At 43.9% G+C, this 14,886-nt stretch overlaps 7 non-coding genes across 7 annotated transcripts; all 7 read left to right on the top strand.

Moving 5' to 3' along the window:
• Nucleotides 1-4,299: 4,299 nt before the first annotated feature.
• LOC143872116 (5S ribosomal RNA) lies at nucleotides 4,300-4,418 on the top strand. Its single transcript, XR_013246873.1, has one exon. It is a non-coding gene; the product is annotated as a 5S ribosomal RNA (ribosomal RNA).
• A 597-nt stretch (nucleotides 4,419-5,015) lies between these two features.
• On the top strand, nucleotides 5,016-5,134 carry LOC143872117 (5S ribosomal RNA). Its single transcript, XR_013246874.1, has one exon. It is a non-coding gene; the product is annotated as a 5S ribosomal RNA (ribosomal RNA).
• Nucleotides 5,135-5,731: 597 nt separating this feature from the next.
• LOC143872119 (5S ribosomal RNA) lies at nucleotides 5,732-5,850 on the top strand. Its single transcript, XR_013246877.1, has one exon. It is a non-coding gene; the product is annotated as a 5S ribosomal RNA (ribosomal RNA).
• Nucleotides 5,851-6,447: 597 nt separating this feature from the next.
• On the top strand, nucleotides 6,448-6,566 carry LOC143872120 (5S ribosomal RNA). The gene has a single exon (XR_013246878.1). It is a non-coding gene; the product is annotated as a 5S ribosomal RNA (ribosomal RNA).
• A 597-nt stretch (nucleotides 6,567-7,163) lies between these two features.
• On the top strand, nucleotides 7,164-7,282 carry LOC143872121 (5S ribosomal RNA). The gene has a single exon (XR_013246879.1). It is a non-coding gene; the product is annotated as a 5S ribosomal RNA (ribosomal RNA).
• A 597-nt stretch (nucleotides 7,283-7,879) lies between these two features.
• On the top strand, nucleotides 7,880-7,998 carry LOC143872122 (5S ribosomal RNA). The gene has a single exon (XR_013246880.1). It is a non-coding gene; the product is annotated as a 5S ribosomal RNA (ribosomal RNA).
• A 597-nt stretch (nucleotides 7,999-8,595) lies between these two features.
• LOC143872123 (5S ribosomal RNA) lies at nucleotides 8,596-8,714 on the top strand. The gene has a single exon (XR_013246881.1). It is a non-coding gene; the product is annotated as a 5S ribosomal RNA (ribosomal RNA).
• The last annotated feature ends 6,172 nt before the right edge of the window (nucleotides 8,715-14,886 follow it).

The following is a 14,886-nucleotide window of genomic DNA, read 5'->3' on the forward strand; positions in this document are numbered from 1 at the left end:
GTCATGGTCCGTCGTTCCACAGTGTGCCGTCACCCAAGTGCGGAGTCAGGAATACCTGTGTGACCGATGTGTTACTCGAGTGTGACCGATGTGTTACTCGAGTTATTTCTCTGGTGGGAGGCTATCTCACCAATATGTTTTGAATGCTGAGTTATGTGTCCAGCATTTCACCAAATTAATATTAAGTCATGTTGAATGTGAAATTTTAAAACGAAAGTCTCTCTGAGAGCATCTTTGAGAGCATCAAGCCAATAATCAAAATCCTTTTCATTCAAAACCCCTGAGGCATCCCTTCCCTCCAATTCGAGTGAGACCCCTGAGACATCTATTCCCTCCACGAGTTCAATCTTTGTAAAATAAATTTTGGGCCAGTCAAAATGTGTTGTCTGTTCAGCTTTGACATTCGCGCGACAAGCACACTCTGCCAAAGAGGGGCATCTGTAGACACCCCATTTTGACAAGGCCCTAAACCCGCATATTCGAATAAAATCCCGAGGTCAGACGGAAAATGAATGAAATTAATCCGAGCAAAAGAGAATGTGGGGCCCGCTTGTGTGGGACCCGTTTGTGTGGGACCCGCCTGTGTGGGACCCGCTTTTGTGGGGCCCGCTTTTGTGGGGCCCGTTTGTGTGGGACCTGCTGATGTGGGGCCCGCTGATGTGGGACCCGCTTGCGTGGGGCCCGCTTGTGTGGGGCCCGCTGTTGTGGGACCCGCTTATGTGGTCAAAGAGAGAATAAGGACGGTCATCATTTTCTTCGTTTTTAAAAATGGGCGTAATGAGTAGTTTTGGTTTTCGTATGGCATCCGATGCCATTTGAAAATTGTTTTCTATTTTTTTATTTATTTTTTTGCAAAATTTAAGGGAATTAGGGGGGACAAGAGGGGGACAAAAGACTCTCATTTTCTCCCCTCATGATGACTCGTCATCATGGGTCTTCTGATCTCTCTCTCTCGCAGAGAAAGAAAAAAAACAAAAAAAGAAAAAAAAAACGGGTGGGAAAACAGCAAGGGAAAAACCAGAGAGAAAAAAGAAAAAAGGAAAAAAACCAGAGGGGAGAGGGAGAGAGAGAGAGATCTGCAGAGGGGAGAGAGAGAGAGAGGGAGGAGAGATCTGTAGAGAGAGAGAGGGAGAGAGAGAGAGAGAGAGAGTCTTCTCCTCCGGCAATCCAGCCGGAATCCGGCGAGGCCAAACCCATCTCCGACCGGCCATCCACCGATCACCTCCAGCGGGCCCCACCTCCAGCGGATCCCACATCAGCGGGTCCTACATCAGCGGGTCCCACATCAGCGGGCCCCACACAAGCACGACTCTGTCAACACCTTCCTGGATCTCTTGTTCCTCCCATAGCTGGCGTAAGTTCATTTTTTTTATTTTATAATTATTCATTCTTCGCACAGCGGGTCCCACAGCGGGTCCCACAACAGCGGGTCCCAGCGGGTCCCACATCAGCGAGTCCCATAGCGGGTCCCACAGCAGTGGGTCCCACATCAGCGGGTCCCACATCAGCGGGTCCCACATCAACGGGTCCCACAACAGTGGGTCCCACAACAGCGGGTCCCACAACAGTGGGTCCCACATCAACGGGTCCCACATCAACGGGTCCCAAAGCGGGTCCCACAGAGGGTCCCACATCCGTGGGTCACACAGCGGGTCCCACATCAGCGGGTCCCACAACGGGTCCCAAAGCGGGTCCCACAGAGGGTCCCACATCCGTGGGTCCCACATCAGCGGGTCCCACATCAGCGGGTCCCACAGTGGGTCACACAACGGGTCCCGCAGCGGGTCCCACAACAGCGGGTCTCACAACAGCGGGTCCCACATCAACGAGTCCTACTATGAATAGTAGTTTTGAATAGTACTTATAAATAGTAATTATGAATAGTAGTTTTGAATAGTACTTATAAATAGTAATTATGAATAGTAGTTTTGAATAGTACCTATAAATAGTAATTATGAATAGTATTTTTGAATAGTAATCTTGTATAGTAATTATAAATAGTAATTATAACAGTCTTCAGCACATGAGTCAGTCCTTCAGTCAGTCCAGGAGTTTTTCCTATCATCATAGGGGTTAGGATTCTGTCCATCCTCTCATCAAGTCGTGATCTTTACCCGCTCCTGCAAGGTATAGGATGCTGTCCAACCCTTGCCGAGTTATTTTCCTGTTCGTTCCCCCGCAAAGCATAGGATGCTATCCAACCTTTGCGGGATTCCAGAAGTCTCCCTACCCGTATGATGATAGGATTTTATTCTCTGGTGTCAAAAAAATAATAAAAACATTTCAAAAATACTTGAAAACAACAAAAACATTCCAAAAAACACTTGAAAATTCAAAACATCTCAAAAACAATTCAAAATCCAAAAACATTTTAAAAATCAAAATTTCAAAAAAAATCTTGAGTCATGTGCAGAGTAGTTAGGAATTCTGGTCCGAACTACGGATGGCTTGATCCCTAGCTGAGGGGTACGTAGGCAGCTCAGGCGTGCTGCTGGCACCCTGAGTTCAGTCACCATTTTTACACCCTTTCACCATTTTTAGACACCATTTTTGTAAATATTTCTCACAACTTTCACCATTTTTCATAACTTCAAAACCTCAAAAAAATACAAAAAACTTCAAAACCTTTTCAAAAAGATCTTCCCCTAGAGTTAGGAGTCTGTCCTAGATATTTAGGGTGTTTTAGAGTTAGGAGTCGGTCTTGATTTGTATTGATGTGGTGTGTCCTGTCGTGTGAGTGTCCCTAGAGTTAGGAGGCCTCGAGTCGATCGGTCAGACACTTAGTCGAACCGATGGCTAGACTAGGAAGCATATAGTCAGCCCATGGTTTTCTTTATGTTGCACAGCCTAGATACACATAGGATGTAGGGCCCACCTGCATTAGCTTAAGGCTAAACAACCTGCATTAGTTAGGACATATAGAGAGTCGTAAAAATCACAATCCACTTGAATTTAAGCAATCGCACAAAAAGCTTTAAAAACTAGTCGAGTCTAGTTGATCGGGTCTAGGATAGCGGTCCTAGAGGTTTAGGCATTGTAGTTTAGCATAGGACACCGAACTACGTTGGCTCTGATTCTTCCCGAGGCCGGGATACGTAGTGCAGCTAGGATGGATGGCCATCCTGGTCCGAGTCAAGTCCTGCATTAGAATTTTAGGATTTGTCTTGTTGAGTCGTGTGTTGCGTATTTTGCTGTGTTTTCTTATTTTCATGTACAGATCCTATACCTTTAGCTGTAGCATGCATGTGCTTGTCCACCAGAACTTAGACACCAATTAGGCATGGCACTCATAACCTAGCTATTCTTAGGCGACATATCTTTCATTTCTTTTGTGTGTGCTTCTTATTCATCTCTGAGACATGCATGATTAGCTAGACGTTATCTCGGGGATATCCGTTCCCATTTCGCATGATTTTCTCCCAAAACTCTTCAAAATTAATAATAAATGGCATGAGAGACCAGGTGCTAGCACTTGGGCGAATTGGGGGCGCCTAATCCCTTCCCCATTCGTCATCAGGCACGAACCCTATTTTATATCTCTGGTTATCCGTTGCAACAGAGCACAGCATGGGATCCAGGGCCCACTTCCTTGGATGGCGACTCTTTCTTTGTTCGAGGTGCGTCTCGAATCCGGGCTAGTCCCCGAATCGAGAGGTATCTCACTTTACATCGCCGCTCATGCTGTGAGGGGCACTCTTTCGAGGGTTCCTTGGTGGGGCTCTCCTTCACGTGGACGATCTAGAGACTCGCGCGGGGGCCCGTCCCCTCACGCCCGTCCCGGATCTGGTTCCACACTCCTACGTTTCGGTACGGATCTTTTTATTTTCTTCCGGATGGTTAATTCAAAGACGTCCGGTCTTTATTATGGCGGGGTGATAGTGTCGTTTGATTCGATAAACGGAATTCGTTCTGACATTTCATTTGCGGTCAAATTATAGCGGGGGTTTGTTCAGATTCAGTGACGTACAGGCTATAGCGGATGAGTGTACTAGTGGATGCGAGTCATGAATCCGGTCGGAAGGTGTTTACTGGCCGTGAGCTACCCTTGGTGCACAAATATCGTTCCGACGATAACTTTTGATCCGCCCGTCAGATCGTGGCGATTCTTATATTGATTCGGGGGTAATCGGGAAGATTAATCGCGCGATGACAGCTCTGGCGGTCATCCGGCTTCCCTACATGCTCGGATCGTCCATCCGGTGTCATCTAGCAGGATTTTTTCGCACTTTCATTTAAACGGACTTCGTACGAAAATGCGAGTGGAAACTCTTTATTACTTTGACAATGGAGAGGCATGCTGGGTGCGATCATACCAGCACAAATGCACTGGATCCCATCAGAACTCCGAAGTTAAGCGTGCTTGGGCGAGAGTAGTACTAGGATGGGTGACCTCCTGGGAAGTCCTCGTGTTGCACCCCTGTCACTTTTTTCGGCTATCTACCACTTTTTTCGAACAATCTTTCGGTTCTGGAACATCGATGCGAACTGAAACGCACGTTTGGTGCGACGCCTCCTACGTTTCGGTTGGGATCTTTTTATTTTCTGCCGGATAGTGAATTCAAATACGTCCGGTCTTTATTATAGCGGGGTGATAGTGTCGTTTGATTCGATAAACGGAATTCGTTCTGACATTTCATTTGCGGTCAAATTATAGCGGGGGTTTGTTTAGATTCAGTGACGTACAGGCTATAGCGGATGAGTGTACTAGTGGATGCGAGTCATGAATCCGGTCGGAAGGTGTTTACTGGCCGTGAGCTACCCTTGGTGCACAAATATCGTTCCGACGATAACTTTTGATCCGCCCGTCAGATCGTGGCGATTCTTATATTGATTCGGGGGTAAGCGGGAAGATTCATCGCGCGATGACAGCTCTGGCGGTCATCCGGCTTCCCTACATGCTCGGATCGTCCATCCGGTGTCATCTAGCAGGATTTTTTCGCACTTTCATTTAAACGGACTTCGTACGACAATGCGAGTGGAAACTCTTTATTACTTTGACAATGGAGAGGCATGCTGGGTGCGATCATACCAGCACAAATGCACTGGATCCCATCAGAACTCCGAAGTTAAGCGTGCTTGGGCGAGAGTAGTACTAGGATGGGTGACCTCCTGGGAAGTCCTCGTGTTGCACCCCTGTCACTTTTTTCGGCTATCTACCACTTTTTTCGAACAATCTTTCGGTTCTGGAACATCGATGCGAACTGAAACGCACGTTTAGTGCGACGCCTCCTACGTTTCGGTTGGGATCTTTTTATTTTCTGCCGGATAGTGAATTCAAATACGTCCGGTCTTTATTATAGCGGGGTGATAGTGTCGTTTGATTCGATAAACGGAATTCGTTCTGACATTTCATTTGCGGTCAAATTATAGCGGGGGTTTGTTTAGATTCAGTGACGTACAAGCTATAGCGGATGAGTGTACTAGTGGATGACAGTCATGAATCCGGTCGGAAGGTGTTTACTGGCCGTGAGCTACCCTTGGTGCACAAATATCGTTCCGACGATAACTTTTGATCCGCCCGTCAGATCGTGGCGATTCTTATATTGATTCAGGGGTACTCGGGAAGATTAATCGCGCGATGACAGCCTTGGCGGTCATCCGGCTTTCCGACATGCTCGGATCGTCCATCCGGTGTCATCTAGCAGGATTTTTTCGCACTTTCATTTAAACGGACTTCGTACGACAATGCGAGTGGAAACTCTTTATTACTTTGACAATGGAGAGGCATGCGGGGTGCGATCATACCAGCACAAATGCACTGGATCCCATCAGAACTCCGAAGTTAAGCGTGCTTGGGCGAGAGTAGTACTAGGATGGGTGACCTCCTGGGAAGTCCTCGTGTTGCACCCCTGTCACTTTTTTCGGCTATCTACCACTTTTTTCGAACAATCTTTCGGTTCTGGAACATCGATGCGAACTGAAACGCACGTTTAGTGCGTCGCCTCCTACGTTTCGGTACGGATCTTTTTATTTTCTTCCGGATGGTGAATTCAAAGACGTCCGGTCTTTATTATGGCGGGGTGATAGTGTCGTTTGATTCGATAAACGGAATTCGTTCTGACATTTCATTTGCGGTCAAATTATAGCGGGGGTTTGTTCAGATTCAGTGACGTACAGGCTATAGCGGATGAGTGTACTAGTGGATGAAAGTCATGAATCCGGTCGGAAGGTGTTTACTGGCCGTGAGCTACCCTTGGTGCACAAATATCGTTCCGACGATAACTTTTGATCCGCCCGTCAGATCGTGGCGATTCTTATATTGATTCGGGGGTACTCCGGAAGATTAATCGCGCGTTGACGGCCCTGGCGGTCATCGCGCTTCCCGACATGCTCGGATCGTCCATCCGGTGTCATCTAGCAGGATTTTTTCGCACTTTCATTTAAACGGACTTCGTACGACAATGCGAGTGGAAACTCTTTATTGCTTTGACAATGGAGAGGCATGCTGGGTGCGATCATACCAGCACAAATGCACTGGATCCCATCAGAACTCCGAAGTTAAGCGTGCTTGGGCGAGAGTAGTACTAGGATGGGTGACCTCCTGGGAAGTCCTCGTGTTGCACCCCTGTCACTTTTTTCGGCTATCTACCACTTTTTTCGAACAATCTTTCGGTTCTGGAACATCGATGCGAACTGAAACGCACGTTTAGTGCGACGCCTCCTACGTTTCGGTTGGGATCTTTTTATTTTCTGCCGGATAGTGAATTCAAATACGTCCGGTCTTTATTATAGCGGGGTGATAGTGTCGTTTGATTCGATAAACGGAATTCGTTCTGACATTTCATTTGCGGTCAAATTATAGCGGGGGTTTGTTTAGATTCAGTGACGTACAAGCTATAGCGGATGAGTGTACTAGTGGATGACAGTCATGAATCCGGTCGGAAGGTGTTTACTGGCCGTGAGCTACCCTTGGTGCACAAATATCGTTCCGACGATAACTTTTGATCCGCCCGTCAGATCGTGGCGATTCTTATATTGATTCGGGGGTACTCGGGAAGATTAATCGCGCGATGACAGCCTTGGCGGTCATCCGGCTTTCCGACATGCTCGGATCGTCCATCCGGTGTCATCTAGCAGGATTTTTTCGCACTTTCATTTAAACGGACTTCGTACGACAATGCGAGTGGAAACTCTTTATTACTTTGACAATGGAGAGGCATGCTGGGTGCGATCATACCAGCACAAATGCACTGGATCCCATCAGAACTCCGAAGTTAAGCGTGCTTGGGCGAGAGTAGTACTAGGATGGGTGACCTCCTGGGAAGTCCTCGTGTTGCACCCCTGTCACTTTTTTCGGCTATCTACCACTTTTTTCGAACAATCTTTCGGTTCTGGAACATCGATGCGAACTGAAACGCACGTTTAGTGCGTCGCCTCCTACGTTTCGGTACGGATCTTTTTATTTTCTTCCGGATGGTGAATTCAAAGACGTCCGGTCTTTATTATGGCGGGGTGATAGTGTCGTTTGATTCGATAAACGGAATTCGTTCTGACATTTCATTTGCGGTCAAATTATAGCGGGGGTTTGTTCAGATTCAGTGACGTACAGGCTATAGCGGATGAGTGTACTAGTGGATGAAAGTCATGAATCCGGTCGGAAGGTGTTTACTGGCCGTGAGCTACCCTTGGTGCACAAATATCGTTCCGACGATAACTTTTGATCCGCCCGTCAGATCGTGGCGATTCTTATATTGATTCGGGGGTACTCGGGAAGATTAATCGCGCGTTGACGACCCTGGCGGTCATCCCGCTTCCCGACATGCTCGAATCGTCCATCCGGTGTCATCTAGCAGGATTTTTTCGCACTTTCATTTAAACGGACTTCGTACGACAATGCGAGTGGAAACTCTTTATTACTTTGACAATGGAGAGGCATGCTGGGTGCGATCATACCAGCACAAATGCACTGGATCCCATCAGAACTCCGAAGTTAAGCGTGCTTGGGCGAGAGTAGTACTAGGATGGGTGACCTCCTGGGAAGTCCTCGTGTTGCACCCCTGTCCCTTTTTTCGGCTATCTACCACTTTTTTCGAACAATCTTTCGGTTCTGGAACATCGATGCGAACTGAAACACACGTTTAGTGCGACGCCTCCTACGTTTCGGTTGGGATCTTTTTATTTTCTGCCGGATAGTGAGTTCAAATACGTCCGGTCTTTATTATGGCGGGCTGGTAGTGTCGTTTAATTCGATAAACGGAATTCGTTCTGACATTTCATTTGCGGTCAAATTATAGCGGGGGTTTGTTCAGATTCAGTGACGTACAGGCTATAGCGGATGAGTGTACTAGTGGATGCGAGTCATGAATCCGGTCGGAAGGTGTTTACTGGCCGTGAGCTACCCTTGGTGCACAAATATCGTTCCGACGATAACTTTTGATCCGCCCGTCAGATCGTGGCGATTCTTATATTGATTCGGGGGTACTCGGGAAGATTAATCGCGCGATGACAGCCTTGGCGGTCATCCGGCTTTCCGACATGCTCGGATCGTCCATCCGGTGTCATCTAGCAGGATTTTTTCGCACTTTCATTTAAACGGACTTCGTACGACAATGCGAGTGGAAACTCTTTATTACTTTGACAATGGAGAGGCATGCTGGGTGCGATCATACCAGCACAAATGCACTGGATCCCATCAGAACTCCGAAGTTAAGCGTGCTTGGGCGAGAGTAGTACTAGGATGGGTGACCTCCTGGGAAGTCCTCGTGTTGCACCCCTGTCACTTTTTTCGGCTATCTACCACTTTTTTCGAACAATCTTTCGGTTCTGGAACATCGATGCGAACTGAAACGCACGTTTAGTGCGACGCCTCCTACGTTTCGGTTGGGATCTTTTTATTTTCTGCCGGATAGTGAATTCAAATACGTCCGGTCTTTATTATGGCGGGGTGATAGTGTCGTTTGATTCGATAAACGGAATTCGTTCTGACATTTCATTTGCGGTCAAATTATAGCGGGGGTTTGTTCAGATTCAGTAACTGTAGACACCCCATTTTGACCGGACCCAAGTTCGCTATGCTTGGGCGAAATCCCGTTCAATCATTTCCGCCATGTTTCACACTTTTCCGTTAAGTGTTGAGAGAGATTATTCCCAAGAATCCGAGCAAGAGAGAATTTGGATCCGATTGATGGGCCCGTCTTGAGCATTTGTTTAGATTTGGATCAAACAGGGTGGCCCGCGCATTGTTTTAGTGAAAAATGAGTTTTGAACCTACTTCGATCCAACACCTAAAGATGATCATCAAGAGAACGGTCAAGATCTCAGAGAAGTCGTTTTAACAACCAATTTTGTTACGATCATCAGGTTGAGTTACTCGGATCAGCCCATTGAAATGATTTAGGAGGACACAACCTACTTAGGTAGGGGACCCATCAATTGGATGGTCTGGATCGTCATAGAGGAATGATTTAAGGGGGCACAACCAATTTACATTGCGAACCACCATTCGAACGGTCAAGATCATCAATTGTCGCCCATCAAATGGACGGTTCGGATCATCAAATGGGAGTGATTTAAAAATGGGGTAACATATTCACATTTTGATCTATTGGATGGCTTGGATCAGCCCATAGGATTGATTAGCGGAGCACAAATTAAATCACATTGTCGCCCATCAAATGAACGGTTCCGATCATACTTTGGAGTGGGGCATATGATTTTATGCACAATTGGGAATTTGGTCACATATGGGACCCATTTGGATTATCTTTTACCTACTCAAAAGGACTTTAAAAAACATGCATGGGGCCACACACATGTCAAAATTCAATGTCCACAATGGTGGCCACCTACCATGGAATATGTCCACAATGGTGGCCACCTACCATGGAATAAGTCCACAATGGTGGCCACCACCCTCCCATTCCTTTGCTATAAATGGTTCAATGAGGGTGAGTAAGGAGGGAGAACTCATTTCTCTTCTATCATGTGTTCTAACAAAGTTGCTATGAGGGGTTGAAAAGAAAAAAAAAGAAAAGAAACAAGAAAAGAAGAAAAAGAAACAAAAAAGAAGCAAAAAGAGAAAGAAAGCGGAAGCGATCGCACGGAGGCGGAATTTTCGAGTTTTTCGGCTCTCGGATTCGGCGAGGATTTCGATCACAGGTAGGTACACCGTTCTCGGAATTTTTTTTAGAATTATTTGGTATATTTTCGGATTTTTGCATGATTTTTAACAAAGAAAACTAAACGATATACTAAACAGATTCCAAAAATAATGAAATTTCGTGGGAAAATAATATGATAATGATACATTCTACCATGAATTTGTGAGAATTTTTGGATTTTGTTTGGTATATTATTTTACGCATTCTTTGAAAATTATCAGATTTTGGGAAAATTGTTACTGACGTCAAATCACAGATAAAATTCTCCAAACTTTTACAGTAGTCTTAAATTCTATACTTCTTGCTTCTGTAAAATTTTTCAAGTGATTTGGATCTTGTTTCATATGAGCTGTAGTGTTAATTCATAATCTGGTTTGAAATTTGAAAAATCCGAAACTGATAGTAAATAGTTTTCTAAATTCATGGAAATCTCACAGCATGCTATTTTCACTTATCTCTTACTACTGTAGAAATTTCATGGAATTTAGATATCTATTTCTAGTAGTTTATGTGTTATTTTTGCAATCTGGTTAATTAATTTTTAAATCCATATTAAATATGAGTTTAATGTAAAAATCTGTAAAAATCTTCCAGTAAATTACATCTCATCATATCTTGTTGGTGGAGAAGTTTCAACTCATTTCGAGTTCGTTTGCAACAGCTTCACTTGTAAAATCACTCATATGGTTAAAAATTGGTAAAATCCATTAAAAAAATAAAAATTAAGTGAAAATCATCTTAAAATCTCTAAAGCACCTTCATCTTTGTGTGTGTTTGGGAGACCTGCCCGGTCTCATTCTCTCGTTAGTCCTCTTTGTGCGCCGTTTGGTTTTGGAAGAACGCCCTACTCGGCTTGGCTTCATACCCCTACCCTTATGGGTATTGGGTTGCACATTTGTTGCACCCTAGGGCTAGGTAGCTGTCCGGCCCGGCTGGGTGTTTTACCTCTGCCAAATGTGCAAATTCGTGTTTCCTTTTCTTTTAGAGAGTCTTTGACTCATCTATCCTTTAGTTGGTGTTATTGGAGTCTTTGACTCATGTTTCCATTTCTTTTAGAGAGTCTTTGACTCATTCGTTCTTTTGTTGTACTACTAGGAAGTCTTTGACTCATTGGTTCTTCTGTTGGCGTTATTTGGGAGTCTTTGACTCATTCCTCCTCTAAGTTGTAGTATTAGAGAGTCTCTGACTCATTTGTTCCCCTCTTTAGTGTTGTTAGTTCGGAGTTTCTCATTTAGAGTTGTTGATTACTTCGCTTTTGATTAGAGGCTAACTCAGTCTTATTAGAGCTTTGCTTGCTTAGGATCTTGGACCATTTTCTCTCTTCCTGGGACGCTATCTTTCTTGTTGTGGTTTGTCTCTTTGAGACGCTAGTTGCTTATTCGGGGTTTCCCCTTTTGCTTTAGGGCTTTGCCCTAGTTTGTGGTATTACTTGCGTGTTCCCTTTAAGATTAAAAATATTTTAAGGTCCTGAGCATTGGAAAAGCTATAAAATCCAAAAACATTAGAAATTTAAAACTCAAAAAACATTTGAAAACATCAAAAACCTTAAAAAAAATCTAAAGTGTTGAGTGTTTCTTTTAGAAGCGTATTAGGCGAGTTCGATTTTCGAACTACGTTGGCTTGATCCTCTTCCGAGGTACGTAGTGCAGCTTGGGATTTACATCCCAAGTCCAGCCAAACTTTTTTTGTAAATAAACGTTTTAAACCTTCTTCAAAAACCTTTAAAATATTGTTTTCAAAAGACCTTCCTCTAGAGTTAGGAGTTTCTCCTCGATAGAGAATTTTAGAGTTAGGATTTTTCTTTTGATAGGTTGTTTGATTGATTGTTTGCTGTGTGCTTGTTTTAGAGTTAGAGGTCTGTCCTAGAGTTATAGGAGCGCCTCCGTCCGGTCAGTTGGCGATCCACATCGCCGAGTGATGACTAGAGTAGGATACGCTAGTCCACCCTTGGTTTTCCTTAGGAAATACAGCCTAGTCACACATAGGTTGTAAGAACCACCTGCATCAGCGTAGGGCTAATCTGCATTTAGTTAGGGCATATAGGGTGTCCTAAAATTCACAATTCACTGGAATTTAAATAATCGTACAATAAACTTTAATAATTGGTCCGGTCTTTTAGATCGAGTTTAGGATAGAGGGCTAGGTGTCTTAGGCATCATAACTTAGAATAGGCGCGAAGAACTACGTTGCCTTGATTCTCGTGGAGGCGGGGATACGTAGGCTTCTTTGGATGAATACCAGACCATCTGAGGACTCGGGCTAATCACTTTTAAAACTGTTGAAACAATCAAATCACTTAGGATTTTCCATGAAATTAGAATTTTAGGAGAACTTTCACTTAGATTGAATCCAAACCAATTAAGAAATCAAGATACACATTTAGGATTCACATTGAAATTAGATCATAGGATGCATGTCACATAGATAGCACATTAACAGAGAGTTGAATGAGCCATTAAAAATGAATTTAAAAGAGTTAACTTTTGGAATTGAAGACCGATTATCGGGCAGGAATGGTGCATGTGGTGGATAAATCCCCATACCTTCCATTCTTGTAACCAGGTAGCGAGTCTAGATTTCTGGTTAATTATGGGTCCTAGATCCCACATCTAGGTGGCGACTCTGTCAGTCTCTTTTGTGTGGAATTCGGATTGCCTTAGTGATCCCAAGTTCACATAAAAGACGAATTAAAATCAATAATGAAAGGCACACGCCAATCGCGTGGGTACGAGAGACCAAGGGATAGTGCGCGGCGGCTCGCGCCCCACGCCCCTCTCGCGGGATCGGGTCCCACAGACTGGCGACTCTGCTGGGGACAATCTAACTTCATTACAATTCCAAAGGATAACTCATTTGAATCTATTTCAACTGGCTCATGAAAACTCTATCTCTTTTATGCTTGTTAGATTAGTTTGTATGCTTTATTTTCTCATCACATTTACTCAAACTTAATCTAACAAAACCTGAAGGCATCATAGATTGCACAAACTTATTGCACACACTTACATCACTTTCATCTAAACCCCTGCATCTCACATGCACGCACGTCCTATTTTAGGAACCCGGAGTGTTATCTAGCATGGTTGACTGGGATTTCATCACCTGGTGCCTCTGTGCTAGAGAAGCATTCCACCCTTAGCCTAGTACCTTTATGGTACGTAAACGGATCTCTTGTTCACGTACTGATACGCCGGACACTGGTACAGTATATCGAACATGGATTCGCGCTAAGGGAACTCTCGGCCTTACCCCTAGATTAACCCACACATGCATGTAGTATACGAACACATGTGCATCACGTGTGTGAGCCTAGTTTAGGATATCCAACCCATTTGTGTCTAGATTAAGCCGTAGTCCATCTTCCAATGGCTACGATCGGTCCTAGGTACACAAACAAAGTCATGAGTCGAGATCCTCTCTCCACTCCGCTAGATTAGGGTTAGGATTGATGCCTTCAGGTAACACTGATAAAATGTGCGAAGATTAAAAAAACTTTTCCTTTGGGGTTAGGATGTAAATCCCATTCATTTCCAAAGATCTCATAGGATTAGTCATTCATGATCCATCCGTTGAAAGCAATCTTATGCTATCTCATCTCATCTTGATCTAATCATATTGATCTACAGTTGTTGATATCCATCATTCAGATTTTAGATCTGGCCCTGGACTCTACTTTTGTCATTCTTATGGCCATGGTCTATTATCTGAGCCATTGATTTTTCATTGATCAATGTTTACCTATCATATATCTTTTACCTTTGGATCATATCGAAATCATTGATGGAAAAGTTTGATCTTACCTGTATTCTTTGAGTGCATGATCGTTGCTGAGATCGAAACTTATTCTGATTAGGGATGTTTATCGTTCCTGACTCTTTCATTCCCAAAAGAAGAACGGTTATACCCAAAGAACATCTTAAGGAATAGATTGAGGATTCTTTCCAAATTAACATACCCGTTGATGTATTTCAAGATTACTCTTTTCTCTATTTGTTTAGAATTTTTATCCCATGACTATTGAGATAGTGTGATTGCTTCTAAGTCAAAAGTCTGTGTTCAACAAAAAGCCCTTCTTCCAAAAGACTGACCATTTCTGAATTCATTCGATACATCAGTCTATTGCTTTACCCACATTGTCAGCATAAGCCTTTTGTTGCCCCATTTAACCTAGACCTTGTGGAGTTGCCTTTTCTGGGATTCCTACTTCGGGATCGAACTTTGTAATTATTATTATCATGAAGAAAGGTGTATCACCTATAAACTTTCAGTGCCGGTTCACTACCTTTGAAGAAGTGTCCTGTGTCTTTAGATTTGTCTTTCATTGAGTGTACATCAACTTTCTTCTCTCGAAGTTGGAAAAGTTCAGTTATGTTGATGTTAAAAAAAGAAAAGAAAATGTGTCATGTCAATCAGTCTTTCTCGTTCAGAGTCGGTGTTTAGCTTTTTGATTAAATTCAATGTAGAGCCTACTGAGGCGCGTTCAAAGTCATCTATGTACTTCAAAGTATTTCAATTCAATAAAGCATTTGAGTCTGTATCTTCAATTTTTTATGATTCACTCTTGGATTAAATGTTTAAAACAACTACAAGACCCCCTTCTCGGATGAGAATGCAGACGAAATTCCCCTCGAGATTTGAAAGATGGTCAAACGAGAGGAAGAGCGTCGAGCATAGCCACTTGAAGAAGAAATCGAAGCCATTGATAGTGGTATCGAAATTCGAAACTCGGGAGAAATGGATTGGAAAAACTTTATCTCCTAAGGAGCGCAAAGAATTGATAAACCTG

Source organism: Tasmannia lanceolata, unplaced genomic scaffold (genome assembly GCF_043159265.1).
Source record: "Tasmannia lanceolata isolate RefF3 unplaced genomic scaffold, GAP_Taslan_0.1 ptg000003l, whole genome shotgun sequence".
NCBI lineage: Eukaryota > Viridiplantae > Streptophyta > Magnoliopsida > Canellales > Winteraceae > Tasmannia > Tasmannia lanceolata.